We start from the raw sequence: 22,164 nt of genomic DNA, 5'->3' as shown, positions 1-22,164 counted from the left end.
CGGGCGATTGCTCTAAGACAACGAGGGAGGCTCAGCCTCCTCTAAAAATGACGAACATCGTGTAGGATGAATTGCGCTAGGCTTATGTTATAGCCGACCTTCTAACATTGCTATTTCAGATCCAGAATCATAGAAATATATGTGCTCAACCCAACTACAGCGCGAAATCATTCCGTTATAACTTTCCCCGGTTCGCCTAATGTGTGCGTGAGTTTTCCCCCCTCGTGACAGCGCGATGCAGCCCAGCCTCAGTGGATTGGGAGCTATGTGCTTGTCAATCTCAAAATGCAAGACGATTATTGGACAAATACTGCGAAAATGCCCGCCCACGGAGTCTCACGGACTCCCAGCCTCAATAGACTTCAACGGCATTTGGGAGCTATGCGCTTTCAATCTCAAAATGCAAGACGGTTATTGGACAAATACTGCGAAAACGCCCACCCACGGACTCCGAGCCTCACATGGGAGGGACATGGCAGTTTCCGCGAGGAGACTGGTGATTGGTGAAAGCGGCCGGATATTTTCTTTGATTGACAGCTCGTTTCAACTATAGACAGGCAGCGGTACAGTGTTGCCAGATTGGGCAGTTTTAAGTGCATTTTGGTGGGTTTTGAACATATTTTGGGCTGGATAATGTCAGCAGTATCTGGTAACATCAGTTCAGTCCCATGCGGATTCGCAAGTGCTGTGGTGTATTGTAAGAGATCAGCTTACATTTCGATTTCATTCATTGCATACGGTTTCTACCAGCTTTTTTAGTTTGTATATATTTTCATTGTAAATAAAGTGTAAATATAGTGTTGTCAAGTTTGCTATCTTAGTTCCAGAAATTTCGTTTATTTGAGTGACTGAACTTGAACTTGAGGGGGCTAGTCAGCTAGCAAGAAAGCTGCGCACGGATGCCAAGCATTGCTGATTTAATTTTGGCGAAGCCATTTGCCAGTCTTCCTTTCGAGGAAAAAATTAAAATTAAAGAGCAGGGTAGACCAACGCCTCAAATTGACTTGGTGAAAAAGGTAGGGAATAATACTCGTTCCTTTCAGCTCTCCTGGTACGAGAAAGTGAATTGGCTAACAGCAAGTGACCCACATCAACAACAGTAAATAGGCTACTTTAGTAATATGTCATGGATGGACCAAAAATATAGAATCTATTTAAAATGTTTATGCTGAGTATATTATATTGGAATATATGTTTTTCTGGATATGAATTAAACACAGCTACAATTTGGAAAACATTTTTAAACAAAAACACAGCCGAGGTCAATTTTTAAACAACATGCTACAATTTTTAAATATAAAATGTTAAAATATAACACCCCTCCCCCCCAACACCACCATCATGTATATTGGACAGTAGGCTAATGGGCCAAAAGAACCTGTTATTTCACAGTTTGTGACGCTGCCAACAATCAGCCAGATCAGAGGCAAGAGTATGGGCAAAACTGATGTGTTTTTTCTTTTAAAATCTGGAAATATCGTAACCGACCAGCCTCCCCTGTTTGAAAGACTACCAGCCGCCACTGGTGTGTGCGCTCATTGTTCAGTTGTGTGCGTGTCCACAAGTATCTACACAGATGGTCTGCGTGGCAACTAGAGCCCAGAAAAAAAAAATCGCCTTTCAATGTTCAAGCGATTTATATCGTGTCTGCTGCTCATAATTTGCTGCAAATCCAATTATTCCACCACGAAATTGTCTTCAATTTGAGTCTAGCATGACCCATATTTGTTGATTGATTCTCGTGCTCTGATTGGCTGAGCCAGACCACGTGACCATGCTGTAGCGTGTGTAGTTAGGTGACAGAGCCAAGAGGGGAACTGAGAAAGCTGAGCACCCACACACACACATCTGGAGGGAAATTTCATCCATATTTTGCAAGTATTTTACATGGAAATGGTGAGTAATTTATGAGCTGAGAATGCACCAGAAGGCATGTAAATTTCAAAATGTTCTGGGGAGAGGCATGCCCCCAGACCCCCCAATATTAGTGCGCCATTGGTGCTGTAAATTCCAGAACCACCTACACCTTTTATTTTTTTTTTTAGCCGGCGACTTCAGATTTTCTGGAGAACGCTGTGTGTGTGTTCACTGCTTCAGATGGGTGAAATGCAGAGGAGGAATTTCACTGTGCTTGAGTGTACACGTGACAAATAAAAAGTCGTCTTCTTCTTATCCCCCGCTCAAATGAAGTTTGCCATGGGATATAGAAACTGGTTCCGTCCGTCTGTCCGGTCACGTTTTTGTTTCAGGGCCATATCTTTAAAACTACTGAAGGTATCTTCATGAAACTTTGTATACATATCAAGCAACATGTGAACTGCTGCCTTTTGCTATTTTGGATTTTTTTTTTAAGTATTTTTGAAATTTTTACATAAAAAATAGATTTTGACTTAGTTTCTTAGAGCAATGTTGGTTTCTGGAGCATATATCCAAAACTGTTCACGATACGGATTTGAAACTTGGTATACATGTTAACAAGGTGATGCAGATGTGCCTTTTCCTACTAAGAAATTTGAGAAATTAAAATTTTTCATGTTTCCATGGAAACTATTTCAGACTTAGGCTACATCCACATGACAATGGCAACAAGATTTTTTTTTTAAATATCGCGTCCACATGGGCAACGGATCAGTAAAATATCAGGTACATATGGCAACGCAACGCTTGCTGAAAACGATGCAATACACATGCCACACCTCTACATGCGCTGTAAGACGGTCCCATCGGAGACACCAGAACAATAGAAGAAGTAGGATGCATGCGCATAAACCCCTTCTTCTACCCGGCGTGAAGCACTCACAGGAACAAACACACAACAACAAGAAGAAGATGGCTGCGACTATGCAAGGAAATCGTGCCTTCTGTGTGTACAAATTAGTTTTATTAGTGTGCATAGTTTATATAACTTAATTTTCTTATTGTGTGTGAACATTTTGAAAAGCAGTCTTATCCAATTAAAAAAAGAAATTCAAGAAATGGTTCAGTTAATTCAATTCAATTCAATTCAATTTTATTTATATAGCACATTTCATGTGGCTAACACAGACTCAATGTGCTGTAAAAGAAGAAAAGAATAAGATAAGATTAAAAACAGCACTAGACATATATAAATAAAATATAAAAATATATTAAAAAAACCCAGAAAAAAACAGGGTAAAACAATGTAAACAGGGTAAAACAATGTCAACTCAACAGGGTAAAACAATGTCAACTCAACCAAAAGCTTGTGAAAATAAATACATTTTAAGAGCCTTTTTAAAAGAGGGAGTAGACTGAGCTGACCTTAATTCCAAGGGAAGGGAATTCCAAAGCGTTGGGGCACAATAACTAAAAGCACCGTGAGCCATGTTTGTGTTAATTCTGGGGACAGATAAAAGACTTTGACTAGATGACCTGAGAGAACGAGTTGGATAATAGTGAGGGATAATGTCAGAGATATAGGTTGGGGCTAGGCCATTTACTGCTTAAAAAGTGATCAGAAGTATTTTGAACTGGATTCTTTGTTTTACAGGGAGCCAGTGAAGTGATTTCAGAATCGGAGTGATATGGTCAAATTTAGATGTTCTTGTAAGTGTTCTGGCAGCTGCGTTTTGAATCAGCTGGAGTTTGTTAAACGCCTGTTTGGTAAGCCCAGCATACAGGGAGTTACAATAGTCAAGGCGACTGAAAATAAAAGCATGTACTAACTTTTCAGAATCCTGAAAAGACAGGAAGCCACGTACCTTAGAGATATTTCTCAGGTGATAAAAGGCTGTCTTAGTAATAAGAGATATATGTTTTTCAAAATTAAGATCGGAATCGAGGGTCACACCCAGATTTCTGACATCATCACAAGGTTTTACCAGAAGGGGGGTAAAAAAGGTACAAAGATGTTCTCTGCGAGCCTTAGGGCCTACAACTAAAATCTCAGTCTTGCTGTCGTTTAACAACAGAAAATTCTGAGCCATCCAGTTTTTAATGTCAGATATACAACTAATTAGGTCATTTACTGGACTGGGGTCGTCAGGGGAAAAAGAAATGTAAAGTTGGGTGTCATCTGCATATGAATGATACGAAATATTATGGCGCCGGATGATAGACCCAAGTGGTAACATGTATAAATTAAAAAGCAGAGGGCCAAGGATTGACCCCTGAGGTACCCCATAAGAGATGTCCATAGTGTCTGAACAGAAATTGTTAATAGTGACAGAAAAAGATCTCCCATTTAAGTAAGAAGAGATCCAGGCAAGAGCTGTACCGCGAATGCCAATTAGATCTTGCAGGCGTTGAATTAAAATAATGTGATCCACAGTATCAAACGCAGCACTTAAATCAAGAAGCACAAGAACAGATACTTTATGGTTATCAGTGGCAATTGTTACTTATTTATTTAAAAGAAAAGCTGTATACAAAAGTGAATGCAATGCAGTGGTTTATACAAAACAGCGAGAGTGCTGCTTGTTCTAGTCATGTGGTTGTGACGTCATCGTAAACAAATCCGTTCTACTCATCCAGACGACTTCGCAACACCGCTGTTCCACTCTGGAACCCGTTCTCAAAAAATTTCATTTTGGGGCACCCAAAACGCCGGTGCCATGTGGACGCCAGGCCGAAACGATAAACAATTTTATCAGATTCACCTGAATCCGTTGCCGTGTGGACAGGGCCTTAGTCTCTCAGGTTAGTCTTAGGGGTAGGTTTTGTTTCTGGAGCAGAACTTGAAAACTATGAGTGGTATGCTCTTGAAAGTTGGTATATGTGTGTATATGTGCCTTTTGATACCAAGAAATGTGAGAAATTGTCATTTTTAGCTCACCTGGACCAACGGTCCGGTGGGTTTATGCCATGGGCTTCTGCGGTCAGTGTAAAGAGGTAGGGTTGGTTTCCTGCAGCACAACTTGAAAAATGTGACAAATAATATCTTGAAACTTGGTATATAGTTGGTATATGGGGGGGTATAGATGACTCTGTCTTCTTGTTCATTTAACGATTTACCCATCATTGTTTTTGGTCTAATCAATTAAAAACAAACACATTTCCCACTGGAGCATTTACTCTCCCGGGAAGCGAGCTAATAAATTCATCATTCAAATGTTTGCTTGTGAAATGCCATTTGGTCATAATGTCCAATTTCCCTGTTAAGCACAGCTGCTTGCAGCGATACCTTTTTCTCTTCGTTCATGTTTTGAGATCTCATCTTTCAAAAAGATCGAGTCTTCGGCGTAGACCTCGTGCCTCTGAGCCCTGCAGCTCTGCGGAAGATAATGTCAAAACTTGCTTGTCGTTGCAAAAACATGGAGGGCAATTTTAACCTTCAGTAAAGCAATTTCACTTCCGTAGCTTTTCTGCTTCCATTCGGCGAACAGCGAAAGGCTTTCACACACACATACACACACACACACACCACAGAGAGAGAACGAGAATGGCTTCTTCCCTGAATAAATGAAACCGAAACCACACACAGGGAATTCATTACCGTGGATCTGTACTCGGTTTAATCCGACACGCTGCCGTTTCTGTAAAACATGAGATTTGTGCAGCGCTAACCCGTCTGTACGGAGATTTCTGTCGCAGGAGAATAAGAACTGCCTCTGAACATGTGATTTTAAAGCTTTACCTTCATTAAAGGCCTCACTTTTCGCAGGTAGACATGTTGAGGAAACCTGCATCCCATTTCTTTCCTTCCATCCTGAAGATGGTCTTGAAATAGGTTTATTTTTCATCTGTATTTTGCTGCACGTGTTCAGAGACGTCATCGTGATATTAAACACTCGTTGTGTGAATCATTAACACAACTTCATGTCAGGAAACATGACGGCAATCCATCAAGATCAGAACCTTCAGACTGCGCGATAGCTGTTCCAGCGTTACTGATAAAAGTCGACGTTTCTCTGGAACTAAACCCTCAGTTTGTGCACTTACACACTGACCTGACTGGACATTTTCATTCTCATCTCATCTCATTATCTCTAGCCGCTTTATCCTGTTCTACAGGGTCGCAGGCGAGCTGGAGCCTATCCCAGCTGACTACGGGCGAAAGGCGGGGTACACCCTGGACAAGTCGCCAGGTCATCACAGGGCTGAGACATAGACACAGACAACCATTCACACTCACATTCACACCTACGCTCAATTTAGAGTCACCAGTTAACCTAACCTGCATGTCTTTGGACTGTGGGGGAAACCGGAGCACCCGAAGGAAACCCACGTGGACACGGGGAGAACACGCAAACTCCACACAGAAAGGCCCTCGCCGGCCCCGGGGCTCGAACCCAGGACCTTCTTGCTGTGAGGCGACAGCGCTAACCACTACACCACCGTGCCGCCACATTTTCATTCTGACATTAATAAATCCCGATATCTCCAAGGTAACAACATGAAAATGAGTTTTATTCACTTATCTTACTCTCCCATATTCAAACCCAGAGTACTAGCACAGGTGCAAATCCAACACACACACACACACACACACACACACACACACACCTGTGCCCTTTCACACTTTCATGCATATTTAGGTAAATTCCTCCCGTCAACCTAAAAGACTCTCGTCTACATATGCACAGTGGCTCTCTGCGTGCGTTTGCTAAAATAAAGAACACCCACGTGCTCCCCTGAGGTCCAACACTTCCCCAGCCACATAATTAGATCCAGATTAACCCAGCTGAGTCCTCATGAACCCGGGAATCGAGCTGGTGGGCGTTGCAAAGCTCTCGGAGAGCCTCCTGAAGTGAGGAAGTGGAGACTTCTAAACCAGGAAACGAGTTTGACTCAACGGTGCAAACGCACTTCCATGCCCTCAAGCGAAACTTCGAAATACTGACTGCTTATGAAACACCAACGCATTTTGAGAACTGCCCTGAAGACTTTCACTTTGGATCAATCACAGCAATCGGTTAACAGTCTCCATCGAACAGGGATAATTTATCTCGCACGCTAATCGGATCGTCCGAGCCGAACGACTGCACAGGACAATAACGCTAACCTCGTCGGTGGTGCGACGTGCTGTGATTTCCTGCGATGCTGAACAACGGGACTCATCAGACAGGAAACACATTTCTGTATTATTTGCCCCTGCCAAAAAAAAAAAAAAAAAGAGTCCAAACCTCATCGAAGACAGACAAAATATGATCTCGGAATGAATCAGAAATCCCGAGCCTACTGTAATTGCTAATCAGCTATTTCATCTCTGTGACTCCGATTGTGTTGTGAAACACAAGCGTATGAGGTCAAAAGACTCAATTAACCTCCATAAAGGAGAAATAAAAACCGCCCGTGGAGGTACTGAGGTATTGTTCATGATGTCGCTGTGAATAGGTCCAATTTGCAACCTGTTGATGGGTTTGGCGATGGCGCCGTGGGAGCAGGAAAACCCGGAGAACAACATCCTTTTACTGTATCTCTGCACAGAGACAGAGAGAACGAGAGAGAGGCTGTTTTCGATATAGTACCTCTGGCATCTAAAAACACACACACACACACACACACACACACACACACACACACACACCATCCATTCAGTCCAAACAGGAATGACCGATATCCTTCTGGAGATTTCTGTAGCTCATCTCGATTCGCACTTTCCCTCGTCATGACCGAATGGTGGTTCGGACGCATGCCAGGAACGAGCTTTATCCTACAGCAATGTTGCAATCTCGAGTGTGATTGGTCAGAAGGTCTTGATTAATTGTCTGGAACAGCAGGGACTTGTAATGCGGAGGTTCTACATAATCATAAATATTCATAATTGTTTTTTTTGTTTGTTTGGTTTGGTTAAAACACAGCCATCGTTCTGATTAGATTCATGAAACACTTCCAACACAGAAGCGAAGTTCAAGTGCTGCAACTCGGAAACCCATTCAACGGAGTCACTGTGTCCTGTGCATGGGGGCGGGGTCTTACTGGATGAGACCACGCCCATCAGTAGTATTGATTTGCAGTGATGCTTCTCTCAAAGGGAAAAAAGGGCAGTAAATAAAGAAATAAACAAACAAACAAATAAATGTCCTAAAAGCAAAAGAGAGCAGTATCTTGTGGTGGTGTAGTGGTTAGCACTGTCGCCTCACAGCAAGAAGGTTCTCGGTTTGAGCCCAGTGGCTGACGAGGGGGCCTTTGCGTGTGTGGAGTTTGCATGTTCTTTCCGTGTCTGCGTGGGTTTCCTCCAGTTTCCCCAAAAGTCCAAAGACATGGTTAGGTGAACATGGGGCGGCCTTGGACTGACGTGCCCTTGAGCAAGGCACCGAACCCCAACTGCTCCCTGGGTGCTGTCGTATCGCTGCCCGCTGCTCTGGGTATGTGTTCATTGCTCACTTGAGTGTGCATGTGACAAAGACTTCTTCTTCTTCTTCTTTGTCACCTATCTGGCGCTTTTCTTTCCCACAAGTTCTTTCCTTTCTTTGTAACTCCTGAAGACCTGCAGTATTCCACACCATTCTGTTCACGTGTGTGTAGAAGAACCAGCACACACTGTTCTCCTGTACTTCAGCCTCATGCTGTTTTTCTTCCATCTCTACCGTATATTCTCTATCGACTCGGTCTACCCACAATCCTCCACTCCACTGATCTGAAATCATTCTCCGTCTGCGTGTCACAGAGGGATCTGGAGAGGACGCATGCAGCCATGACCATCATCTCCATCACCTTTTATTCACCCGGGATGATCTCAGGATACAGCCCAGATCCAGGATGCTCAACACTTGGAGAAAACTAGGATTTGCTCAGAACCACAAGAACCCAGATGGAGACGGAACATCAAGCTGAGGACATAAATATGAAATGCATCATGACAACGACAGAGAGAGAGAGAGAGAGAGAGAGAGAGAGAGAGCGTGCTTGTTTGAATAAATTGTAGAAGGTGTAAATCACAGTTCTGTCATGACCACACACATACACGCACATCAGAGCCACTTGGCTGTTAGAGCACTCGGGCAGATGAGTGGCAGCGGTTTGGCCAGCATCCATCTCCAGTCATCTGGACCGACACCTGATCAATCACATCACCTCATTACCCAGCATCCCCTGCTCTGGTCTGGCTGGGCCACTGGCAGCGAGACTGGCTCCCCGTCTCAAGTTCACCTTGAGCCAAGCAGACCAATAAAACTTCTCATGTTAATGGCAGCAGGGCCACCGATTGGTCAGCACAGCCGTCCGTCTCTGACACGGAGCTGATTTATGACAGGAAGTGACCGATGGAGCCGGAGCACAGATGGAGCTCAGTGCACAAATTTACTCAGCAGCAGCGGGAGCAGGGTGAAGTCCTGGGACAGCAGGGAAATCCGTGCCAGAGGCGACGAGCTGCTAATCCAGCTCAGAGCTCCGGCCAAAATCAGCCTGGTTGGTCAGTGAGGAGGTGCCGCGGCAGTTTAGCAAGCCATGTTTTTTCTCTACCTGAGATTTTACAGCGCGTGATATTTTTGGTGCTGGCTCAATTTTTGAGTTTCTCCACAGAAAACCTCATGAAAATCATGTTGTCCTAATAATTTACACCTGCATGAAAAAAGGAGCCATTACATTTTAACAGCTATATTGAATATAATCTTAAGTGTGTGTGCGCGCTTTGCAGGACTAAATAGAGCTTTAGTGAGAAAAGCTAAGGCAAGTTTATGGGTTCACATCAGTTCAGAGTCAGTGTTCATTCCATCGATGATGAAACTATAAACATATGAGCTGCTGCTGGAAGTCACTTAGCAAATGATTCAGTCGTTCAACTCAGCCAGTCATTCAGTTAGCCAATGAGTCAATGATTCATTCAATAATTCAGTCTGTTGGTGAGCCAGTGAGTCAATGATTCAGTCAGCAATTCAGTCAGTTATTCAGTTCATCCGTCAGCCAATGAGTCAGTGATTCATTCAGCAATTCACTCAGTTCATCAATGATTCAGTCAGTCCTTCAGTTCATCAGCCAGTGAGTCAGTGATTCAGTGAGCCAATGATTCAGTCAGGAATTCAGTCAGTCATTCAGTTCATCAGCCCGCGAATGAGTTAATGATTCATTCAGCAATTCAGTCAGTCAGTTAATTCGTCAATGATTCAGTCAGCAATTCAGTCAGTCATTCAACCAGCTATTAAGTTAATCAGTGATTCAGTTCATTCATTCAGCCAATGAGTCAGTGATTTGGTCAGCAATTCACTCAGTTCATCAATGATTCAGTCAGTCCTTCAGTTCATCAGCCAATGAGTCAGTGATTCATTCAGGAATTCAGTCAGTCAGTGAATGATTCAGTCAGCAGTTCAGCCACTTATTCAGTCAGTCATTCAGTTCATCAGCCAGCCAATGAGTTAATGATTCATTCAGCAATTCAGTCAGTCAGTCAGTCAGTCAGTCAGTCAGTCAGTCAGTCAGTCAGTCAGTCAGTCAGTCAGTCAGTTCATTCATCAATGATTCAGTCAGCAATTCAGTCAGTCATTCAGCCAGCTAATAAGTTAGTCAGTGATTCAGTCAGTCATTCAGTTCATCAGTGATTCAGTTCGTAATTCAGTCACTCATTCAGTTAGTGATTCAGTCACTCATACAGCGATTCAATCAGTCAGCCACTCAGTCATTTTTTTCAGTTCGTCACTCAGTCAAGCAGGGAGTGATTCATTCATTCATTTATTCAGTCGGTCAGTCAATGATTCAGTCAGCTATTCAGTCAGTCAGTGAATCATTCATTCAATCATTCAGTCAGTCAGTCAGTCAGTCAGTCAGTCAGTCAGTCAATAAGTTAGTTCATGAGCAAGTCAGCTAGTGATTCAGTAATGCAATCAATCAATCAATCAATCAATCAATCAATCAATCAATCAATCAATCAATCAATCAATCAGTCAGTGAGTCATTCATTCATTCATTCATTCATTCATTCATTCAATCGGTCAGTCATTCAGTGATTGCATCATTCATTTATTAATTCAGGAATCCATTCAGTCAGTGAGTCAGTGAGGGATTCAGTCAGTCAGCACATATGGTTCTTCTGTTTGAGAAACATGACCGATTGTCCAGACTCTTTATTGCACTTTATTCACATCCTTCCTGCTCTCGTTGTGTGCTGTTCATGTCACAGAAGTTATAATGACAAAGACGGTAGTCAATCTGCTCAACGGCCAACTGCCAACTAACTGTAGAACCCAAATAAAGCCGATCCAACTCAAAGCCCTTCGCTTCAGTTCAACAGTCAGGAGCTGATGGACCCATGTTCATGTGCTGCATTAAACTGAGTGACCTTAAAAAATATAAAGGTTCAATGAGTTACCAAACCTGGGTACAGAATGTGTTTAACGATATGTCTACAATGTTCATGAGCATGAAATCATTTCGTATTCTCTCTCTCTCTCACACACACACACACACACACACACACACACACACAAAATAATAACAATAATATGCCTGAGTTAAAAAGCAAGCCCGTGGGAATGCAATCAAACGTACAACCCCGATTCCAAAAAAGTTGGGACAAAGTACAAATTGTAAATAAAAATGGAATGCAATGATGTGGAAGTTTCAAAATTCCATATTTTATTCAGAATAGAACATAGATGACATATCAAATGTTTAAACTGAGAAAATGTATCATTTAAAGAGAAAAACTAGGTGATTTTAAATTTCATGACAGCAACACATCTCAAAAAAGTTGGGACAAGGCCATGTTTCCCACTGTGAGACATCCCCTTTTCTCTTTACAACAGTCTGTAAACGTCTGGGGACTGAGGAGACAAGTTGCTCAAGTTTAGGGATAGGAATGTTAACCCATTCTTGTCGAATGTAGGATTCTCGTTGCTCAACTGTCTTAGGTCCTTTTTGTCGTATCTTCCGTTTTATGATGCGCCAAATGTTTTCTATGGGTGAAAGATCTGGACTGCAGGCTGGCCAGTTCAGTACCCGGACCCTTCTTCTACGCAGCCATGATGCTGTAATTGATGCAGTATGTGGTTTGGCATTGTCATGTTGGAAAATGCAAGGTCTTCCCTGAAAGAGACGTCGTCTGGATGGGACCATATGTTGCTCTAGAACCTGGATATACCTTTCAGCATTGATGGTTTCTTTCCAGATGTGTAAGCTGCCCATGCCACACGCACTAATGCAACCCCATACCATCAGAGATGCAGGCTTCTGAACTGAGCGCTGATAACAACTTGGGTCGTCCTTCTCCTCTTTAGTCCGAATGACACGGCGTCCCTGATTTCCATAAAGAACTTCAAATTTTGATTCGTCTGACCACAGAACAGTTTTCCACTTTGCCACAGTCCATTTTAAATGAGCCTTGGCCCAGAGAAGACATCTGCGCGTCTGGATCATGTTTAGATACGACTTCTTCTTTGAACTATAGAGTTTTAGCTGGCAACGGCGGATGGCACGGTGAATTGTGTTCACAGATAATGTTCTCTGGAAATATTCCTGAGCCCATTTTGTGATTTCCAATACAGAAGCATGCCTGTATGTGATGCAGTGCCGTCTAAGGGCCCGAAGATCACGGGCACCCAGTATGGTTTTCCGGCCTTGACCCTTACACACAGAGATTCTTCCAGATTCTCTGAATCTTTTGATGATATTATGCACTGTAGATGATGATATGTTCAAACTCTTTGCAATTTTACACTGTCGAACTCCTTTCTGATATTGCTCCACTATTTGTCGGTGCAGAATTAGGGGGATTGGTGATCCTCTTCCCATCTTTACTTCTGAGAGCCGCTGCCACTCCAAGATGCTCTTTTTATACCCAGTCATGTTAATGACCTATTGCCAATTGACCTAATGAGTTGCAATTTGGTCCTCCAGCTGTTCCTTTTTTGTACCTTTAACTTTTCCAGCCTCTTATTGCCCCTGTCCCAACTTTTTTGAGATGTGTTGCTGTCATGAAATTTCAAATGAGCCAATATTTGGCATGAAATTTCAAAATGTCTCACTTTCGACATTTGATATGTTGTCTATGTTCTATTGTGAATACAATATCAGTTTTTGAGATTTGTAAATCGTTGCATTCCGTTTTTATTTACAATTTGTACTTTGTCCCAACTTTTTTGGAATCGGGGTTATATTTAACGCACAAAACTACAGTGTTGTGGGTCTGTAATTTCACCACAGTGCATTTTTCACCACTGAAACACAGATGCTGATGATAAATTCGCCAAAAGAATCCGAATCCCCACCTGCTGTCTAATGATCCTTGGTACCTGTGTGTGATGTGTGATGTGTGCAGGTGCGTTAATGACTAACATGCTGAGAAAGGTGTCTGATCGATGTACTTTAGTGTAAATCACCAGCACAGATACGCTTCCCTCGCTAGCTTGACTTCACATTCAGTTCGATCCAGGGTGAGCGTAGAACGAGAATACCAACGAGCTCACACACTTATGAGAGAATGTGGAGAAGGAAACAGGAAAAGATGGGGACTGTGTGCTCACTCTGGACGAGCATTAAAGAACCTGAGATGATGTGTGAAGCCGTGTAACCTGCCAATCAAACCTGGGTAATGCTTACCTGAGCACATGTTTCATGAATTAATGTATGGAGGAAGTGGGAATGTGTAAAGTCTCTATCATCATAGTGTGTGTGTGTGTGTGTGTGTGTAGCTTGACAAATTACCTACACCACAACATCTCCAACACAATTCTGAAGCGGATTTTTTTTTTAAATCATTACGGTTTCTGATGTTATCCCGAGTCTGAAAGCGCATCGAGTAGAATTAGGTCTCCATTCATGCTATGTTAGGGTTCACCCAGTTGGAAACGGTCAATCGGTCAACTTACTTCTCGGGACCCCCGCCCTCGTACCACCCAGACGTCTGGGACGGAACACCGCAAAAAAACAGAGAACCAGAGATCGGTTTCACTGCTGTTTAATCACAGTATTCTCGCCAAAGATGAAAGATTACAAACACCTTTTATAACAAATCATAATCTCTCCAAACGGCTATTGTGTCTGTCGAATGTGTGTGTGTATATGAGCAGGTCTTAATTACTTCATTGTTCAGACATCTTAAAGGTCATTGCTTACGTACCCCCCTTCAGGTCAGGGCACTATGTACTTAAACACAGATAATATATCTAGTCTACGAAGTCTAGTCAAAGAAAAATACATCAGACATTAATACCAATTTAAACAGCAATATTTGAAAGGATCTAAAAGCTAAAAGATGAAAAGCTAAAAATATTAAAATCATAACTCTTAACACATGAATGTGTGTCTTGTGCCAAGTCAGCAAATTACATCTTGATTTCAGCAATATGTAGTAAGACAATCATAAGCGGGGCGGCACGGTGGTGTAGTGGTTAGCGCTGTCGCCTCACAGCAAGAAGGTCCTGGGTTCGAGCCCCGGGGCCGGCGAGGGCCTTTCTGTGTGGAGTTTGCATGTTCTCCCCGTGTCCGCATGGGTTTCCTCCGGGTGCTCCGGTTTCCCCCACAGTCCAAAGACATGCAGGTTAGGTTAACTGGTGACTCTAAATTGAGCGTAGGTGTGAATGTGAGTGTGAATGGTTGTCTGTGTCTATGTGTCAGCCCTGTGATGACCTGGCGACTTGTCCAGGGTGTACCCCGCCTTTCGCCCGTAGTCAGCTGGGATAGGCTCCAGCTTGCCTGCGACCCTGTAGAACAGGATAAAGCGGCTAGAGATAATGAGATGAGATGAGACAATCATAAGCAAAATAACAAACAATTTTAACAAAGATATGTTATAAATATATGTTATATGTTATAAACAGGGCTGCACGGTGGTGTAGTGGTTAGCGCTGTCGCCTCACAGCAAGAAGGTCCGGGTTCGAGCCCCGGGGCCGGCGAGGGCCTTTCTGTGCGGAGTTTGCATGTTCTCCCCGTGTCCGCGTGGGTTTCCTCTGGGTGCTCCGGTTTCCCCCACAGTCCAAAGACATGCAGATTAGGTTAACTGGTGACTCTAAATTGACCGTAGGTGTGAATGGTTGTCTGTGTCTATGTGTCAGCCCTGTGATGACCTGGCGACTTGTCCAGGGTGTACCCCGCCTTTCACCCGTAGTCAGCTGGGATAGGCTCCAGCTTGCCTGCGACCCTGTAGAACAGGATAAAGCGGCTAGAGATAATGAGATGAGATGTTATAAACAAAATAAGAACAAACTTAAACAAAACAGTCATACGAAAAATAAGAAAAATAAGAATATGTCTGGCAAAGCAAAGAAATGCTACTTCACCGGAGGACAGGATTCAGGATTAAACTCATAAAATCTTTAACATTAGAATCATAAAGTCTTAACAATCCTAAGTTATATTCTGTAATTATAAAACTACATTCAATCATTGGATATGCAGCTGTGCGTGTGTGTTGGTGTGTCTGACATCATATGTAGACCTCCAAGCGCCGTTTAGACACACATCTGATCAATAATACACATTTCATATCAAACATAAACAAAATGTTCCCAAACAATGTCCAGCCGAGACAGAAGGTCATTTTAACTGAACCGAAGTTAATCCTTAATTTTGTCACCATTTTAATAAATTACTGCCTTCTTGGCCAAGAATAATACTTATATAAACCTAACATGCTAGTTCAGTAGCTCGCTAGCTAACGTTCCATCATCTCATTGGTCAGCCAATAAACTGCTCAATTGAGATGTAACTATGGTTGTTTATCCAGAACGTTGACCAGTTACTCCGCCCCTCCCCAAATTTTGAGCCACCTGCAGATTCCCACCCACCAGCCAGCTCTCTGTTGTCATTCGACAAAGGTGAAGGCTGACACATGCTTCCTCAGAGACGTGTGAACGCGCCTCTGGATTGCGGACGAAAGAACTATCTACCCTCTTCTGCATACATGAGCTCGCAGGCTCCCACGATTAGCTCGTGCTGCTGTGATTGACAGGAGAGAGGGAGTTTGACTCTTGACCATGGATGGATGTGGCATCGTTGGGAATCAAACTTGTATCTTTGTCACACAGGAGCGCCACTGTTGATGCGTTTCCTTTGTCATTTGATAATGTTTGCCATTTCGCACTGGATTCCACCATTCCAAGGTGGCGTCTATAATCGTCTATCTGACTAAGAGTGATGTAAACAGAAGCGAGGGGCCCAAGCACCCTGAGGTTTTTTTTTTTTTTTCCGGTTTGTTTGTTCTCTTCAGGTGCTTGATGCACTTTCTCTGATCTACACAATGTCTGTATTTGCAGGAAGACTAAAAACATCGCGATCATTTTTTTCCTTTTTCTTTTTTTCCCCCTTCATGACACATACTTGTTCCTGGAACAGCAACCAAGTTCATGTTAATTTTCAGAAAGTCACATTTTGAAATGTCATGTTTGGCGAGCAGAATTATAGGGTTGCCAGGTTTCTGAAACGAACTCATAGGATGACTCATGCAATTCTGCCTGAAGATTTGTCCAAACTTTAGAAACTACTTCAGAAGGTATCTGGCCATAAACCGACACCGGTTGAGCCACGTTGCTTTACATGGAGTTGAGAAAAATCTCACGGAGCATCGCATGACTGTCTGTATCAAAAATAAATAAATACATTAATTAAAAAATCTCAGCTCCAACTTTCATGCACCTCATCTTCTCTGGTGGATGTTGCATTGATAGACTGGAGAAAGAAGGTCCTTCTTTTGACCCAGAAAGCACAGCCGATTATGTTTCCTCAATTATCCATGATCGGGATTCAGATGTGGAGATCTCTCTATGGTGTGTTTTACAAAAGCATCTGAATTTATTCTGAAAATGAGAACAAAATACTGACCCTGAGGAACTGACGGTATGTCCCGCTTCGCTCGGTATGTGCATTTATTTAATACTAATACAAATTTCTGTTTGAAATCTTTTCGTTAAACTGACTGAATCTTATCCTTATCGAGATCCAAATTTACTATTGATGAGATGATACAGTATATTTAAAGCCGTTTCAACAGCCACAGAACATATCAAGGTCGATCCCGACTGCTGAAGGGTGTCTAGACTGACAGCGGCAACACAGTCTGATGCAACAGAAGCAGCCCCACTTTTCCTCTGAAGTCCTCGCCTGGGTTTTGGCACGTCAGCGCAGCGTGATATGCATCTCGACAGCTCTAGTGTTTTTCTGCGGCCCAATCAATCGGTTCAGATCATTTATGAATGAGCAGCCTGGCTGAGCGTCTGCTCCAAGAAACGTGTTCTGGCACCATAATCTCGTCCGTGACACACACACACACACTCTCTCTCTCTCTCTCTCTCTCTCTCTCTCTCTCTCTCTCTCTCGCACACACACACGGCCACCATCCTATTGTTTGTGTCTGCTCATTATTTGTTCATACACTCTCTTTTGCTTTTTGCTTTTGTCTCTTTTGTTCATGCAACCACAAGCTTTTCCTTATTTTTTTCAGTCTCTCTCTCTCTCTCTCTCTCTCTCTCTCTCTCTCCTATTACTCCGGTGTGATGCCTGCTGTTATGTGCCGACACGGAGAATGCTGCTGTAATCACAGAGAGAAAAATTCCTCCATCAGCACCTGACATTTCTCTCCATCAAATTCCATCATGCATGCATGCATGCATACACACACACACACACACACACACACACACACACACACACACACACACACACACACACACACACACACAGTTCTGAGTCATCAGGAGTCTGGGAAGTGTGGGATAAATCTGTGAAGTACTCATCATTAAAAACAAGGATGGAAGACAGGAGATTGGGCTCGTGTGGGAGCAGATGAGAGACAACGAGAGAGAGAGAGACAGAGAGAGAGAGCAAATGAGAGACAGAGAGAGAGCGAGAGAGAGAGATATTTGAGAGAGAGAAAGACAGGAAGAGAATGAGACCAAACAAAAGAGAGAGAGAGAGAGAGACTGAATGAGAGTGAGTGAGTGAGTGAGTGAGTGAGTGAGAGACAGAGAGAGATTTGAGAGACAGTAAGAGAATGAAACCGAATGAGAGAGGGAGAGAGAGAGAAATTTGAGAGAGAGAAAGACAGTAAGAGAATGAGACCAAATGAGAGCGAGAGAAACAGTAAGAGAATGAGACCGAGAGAGAGAGAGAAATTTGAGAGAGAGACAGTAAGAGAATGAGACCGAATGAGAGAGAGAGAGAAATTTGAGACAGAAAGACAGTAAGAGAATGAGACCGAATGAGAGAGAGAGAGAGAGAGAGAGAGAGAGAGAGAGAGACAGTAAGAGAATGAGACCAAGAGAAAGAGAGAAATTTGAGAGAAAGACAGTAAGAGAATGAGAGAGAGAGAGAGAGAGAGAGAGAGAGACTGCATGCAAATGAGAATATAAGATCGCAGGAACGTATTCACCAACTTCCTCCAACACAGTGAACACACCTCTGAGCACTTTGTCCTCAGTTCAACAGTAATGAGAGGACATTAATTCCAAAAATAAAAAAAGTGAAACACTCGTGCTTCATTTCACTATCGGGGTTATTGGTGTCCTTGTGATTTGTGAAGCTGTTTTGCATTATGAATGAGTATCTGGTGTGTGTGTGTGTGTGTATCTGAGATTCGAAGTTGTGCACTTTTCAGACTGACACCAGCCTCCAGGCCTGCCTGCGGCCAACACATCATAATCCACATGTCTCTGGCTGCACTGCATTATTCATTCACACTGGCGCTGCGTTGTCCTGCTAAATGATCTGGGATCAGTTCTTACTTTAATTCCAGCCGTATGTGCAGGGTGAACTGATCCCGGGTCAGGGTTGTGTCACATATGTTGCACCTCGAGCCTGTCAATGTAGTGCTGCTTCCACAGTGTCTGCTGTATGTGTGATTCTTCCTCACGGGTGAACGACAGATGGAAGAGTTTACAGCAAACGATTTTATATCAACACTGACAGAGAGAGAGGGAGGGAGAGAGAGAGGGAGGGAGGGAGGGGGTGGATCTAAAATATTTTCAGAGCTAGAAGAAGTTACTCGAAGTTGCTAGATTTAGTATATTCGTGTGACGACACTCTGTTAGCTGTAGTTCACTAACAATCAGGATTTGCAGGTTTCTATAGTTTTGGTTTGCGAGCGGTTATTTCTATAGTTTTAGGACTCTAGCACTCTTGTTTTGATAATTTTGGTTTGCTAGCACGCTTGTTTCTGTAGTTTTGGTATGCTACCAGTCTTGTTTTGATAATTTTGGTTTACTAGCACTCTTGTTTCAATAAAATTGGGTGACTAGCACACTTGTTTTTATAGTTTTGGTTTGCTTGCACAATTGTTTTAATAGTTTTGGTTTGCTTGCACTCTTGTTTTTATAGTTTTGGTTTGCTTGCACTCTTGTTTTTATAGTTTTGGTTTGCTCACACAATTGTTTTAATAGTTTTGGTCTGTTAGCACTCTTGTTTTTATAGTTTTGGTTTGCTCACACAATTGTTTTAATAGTTTTGGTCTGTTAGCACTCTTGTTTTTATAGTTTTGGTTTGCTTGCACTCTTGTTTTTATAGTTTTGGTTTGCTCGAACAATTGTTTTAATAGTTTTGGTTTGCTTGCAGGGCGGCACGGTGGTGTAGTGGTTAGCGCTGTCGCCTCACAGCAAGAAGGTCCTGGGTTCGAGCCCCGTGGCCGGCGAGGGCCTTTCTGTGCGTAGTTTGCATGTTCTCCGGGTGCTCCGGTTTCCCCCACAGTCCAAAGACATGCAGGTTAGGTTAACTGGTGACTCTAAATTGAGCGTAGGTGTGAATGTGAGTGTGAATGGTTGTCTGTGTCTATGTGTCAGCCCTGTGATGACCTGGCGACTTGTCCAGGGTGTACCCCGCCTTTCGCCCGTAGTCAGCTGGGATAGGCTCCAGTTTGCCTGTGACCCTGTAGAAGGATAAAGCGGCTAGAGATAATGAGATGAGGTTTGCTCGCACAATTGTTTTTATAGTTTTGGTTTGCTCGCACAATTGTTTTTATACTTTTGGTCTGTTAGCACTCTTGTTTTTATAGTTTTGGTTTGCTCGCACAATTGTTTTAATAGTTTTGGTTTGCTAGCACTCTTGTTTTTATAGTTTTGGTTTGCTCGCACAATTGTTTTTATAGTCTTGGTTTGCTCGAACAATTGTTTTTATAGTTTTGGTTTGCTCGCACAATTGTTTTAATAGTTTTGGTTTGCTTGCACAATTGTTTTTATAGTTTTGGTTTGCTCGAACAATTGTTTTTATAGTCTTGGTTTGCTAGCACTCTTGTTTTTATAGTTTTGGTTTGCTAGCACTCTTGTTTTTATAGTCTTGGTTTGCTCGAACAATTGTTTTTATAGTTTTGGTTTGCTCGCACAATTGTTTTTATAGTCTTGGTTTGCTAGCACTCTTGTTTTTATAGTTTTGGTTTGCTAGCACTCTTGTTTTTATAGTCTTGGTTTGCTAGCACGCTTGTTTTTATAGTCTTGGTTTGCTCGCACTCTTGTTTTTATACAACCCCGATTCCAAAAAAGTTGGGACAAAGTACAAATTGTAAATAAAAACGGAATGCAATCATTTACAAATCTCAAAAACTGATATTGTATTCACAATAGAACATAGACAACATATCAAATGTCGAAAGTGAGACATTTTGAAATTTCATGCCAAATATTGGCTCATTTGAAATTTCATGACAGCAACACATCTCAAAAAAGTTGGGACAGGGGCAATAAGAGGCTGGAAAAGTTAAAGGTACAAAAAAGGAACAGCTGGAGGACCAAATTGCAACTCATTAGGTCAATTGGCAATAGGTCATTAACATGACTGGGTATAAAAAGAGCATCTTGGAGTGGCAGCGGCTCTCAGAAGTAAAGATGGGAAGAGGATCACCAATCCCCCTAATTCTGCGCCGACAAATAGTGGAGCAATATCAGAAAGGAGTTCGACAGTGTAAAATTGCAAAGAGTTTGAACATATCATCATCTACAGTGCATAATATCATCAAAAGATTCAGAGAATCTGGAAGAATCTCTGTGCGTAAGGGTCAAGGCCGGAAAACCATACTGGGTGCTCGTGATCTTCGGGCCCTTAGACGGCACTGCATCACATACAGGCATGCTTCTGTATTGGAAATCACAAAATGGGCTCAGGAATATTTCCAGAGAACATTATCTGTGAACACAATTCACCGTGCCATCCGCCGTCGCCAGCTAAAACTCTATAGTTCAAAGAAGAAGCCGTATCTAAACATGATCCAGAAGCGCAGACGTCTTCTCTGGGCCAAGGCTCATTTAAAATGGACTGTGGCAAAGTGGAAAACTGTTCTGTGGTCAGACGAATCAAAATTTGAAGTTCTTTATGGAAATCAGGGACGCCGTGTCATTCGGACTAAAGAGGAGAAGGACGACCCGAGTTATTATCAGCGCTCAGTTCAGAAGCCTGCATCTCTGATGGTATGGGGTTGCATTAGTGCGTGTGGCATGGGCAGCTTACACATCTGGAAAGACACCATCAATGCTGAAAGGTATATCCAGGTTCTAGAGCAACATATGCTCCCATCCAGACGACGTCTCTTTCAGGGAAGACCTTGCATTTTCCAACCTGACAATGCCAAACCACATACTGCATCAATTACAGCATCATGGCTGCGTAGAAGAAGGGTCCGGGTACTGAACTGGCCAGCCTGCAGTCCAGATCTTTCACCCATAGAAAACATTTGGCGCATCATAAAACGGAAGATACGACAAAAAAGACCTAAGACAGTTGAGCAACTAGAATCCTACATTCGACAAGAATGGGTTAACATTCCTATCCCTAAACTTGAGCAACTTGTCTCCTCAGTCCCCAGACGTTTACAGACTGTTGTAAAGAGAAAAGGGGATGTCTCACAGTGGGAAACATGGCCTTGTCCCAACTTTTTTGAGATGTGTTGTTGTCATGAAATTTAAAATCACCTAATTTTTCTCTTTAAATGATACATTTTCTCAGTTTAAACATTTGATGTCATCTATGTTCTATTCTGAATAAAATATGGAATTTTGAAACTTCCATATCATTGCATTCCGTTTTTATTTACAATTTGTACTTTGTCCCAACTTTTTTGGAATCGGGGTTGTAGTTTTGGTTTACTCGCACTCTTGTTTTTATAGTTTTGGTTTGCTAGCGCTGTTATTTCTGTAGTTTTAGGACTCTAGAACTCTTGTCTCTCTAGTTTTGGTTTGCTAGCACACTTGTTTCTCTAGTTTATTATGCCAACTCTTCGCTGCAAAAAATGATATCTTTGCAAGTGAAAATATCTTGAAAATAGTTGAAATGATCTAGCATTTCTTATCAGAAGAATACAAGACACCAATTCTGAGATTATTACAACTAGTTCTAGATTGCAACCAACTTATTCTA

General features: G+C 42.5%; 1 protein-coding gene across 1 annotated transcript in view; it reads right to left on the bottom strand.

Moving 5' to 3' along the window:
- LOC132874494 (chemokine-like protein TAFA-1) overlaps window positions 1-22,164 on the bottom strand; it is a 342,199-nt gene that overhangs the window by 124,817 nt on the left and 195,218 nt on the right. The window lies entirely within an intron of this gene.

Source organism: Neoarius graeffei, chromosome 26 (assembly GCF_027579695.1).
Source record: "Neoarius graeffei isolate fNeoGra1 chromosome 26, fNeoGra1.pri, whole genome shotgun sequence".
NCBI classification, from domain to species: Eukaryota; Metazoa; Chordata; class Actinopteri; order Siluriformes; family Ariidae; genus Neoarius; species Neoarius graeffei.
The sequence above is the reverse complement of the archived record's forward strand: the minus strand, read 5'-3'. Positions and strand labels throughout refer to the sequence as shown.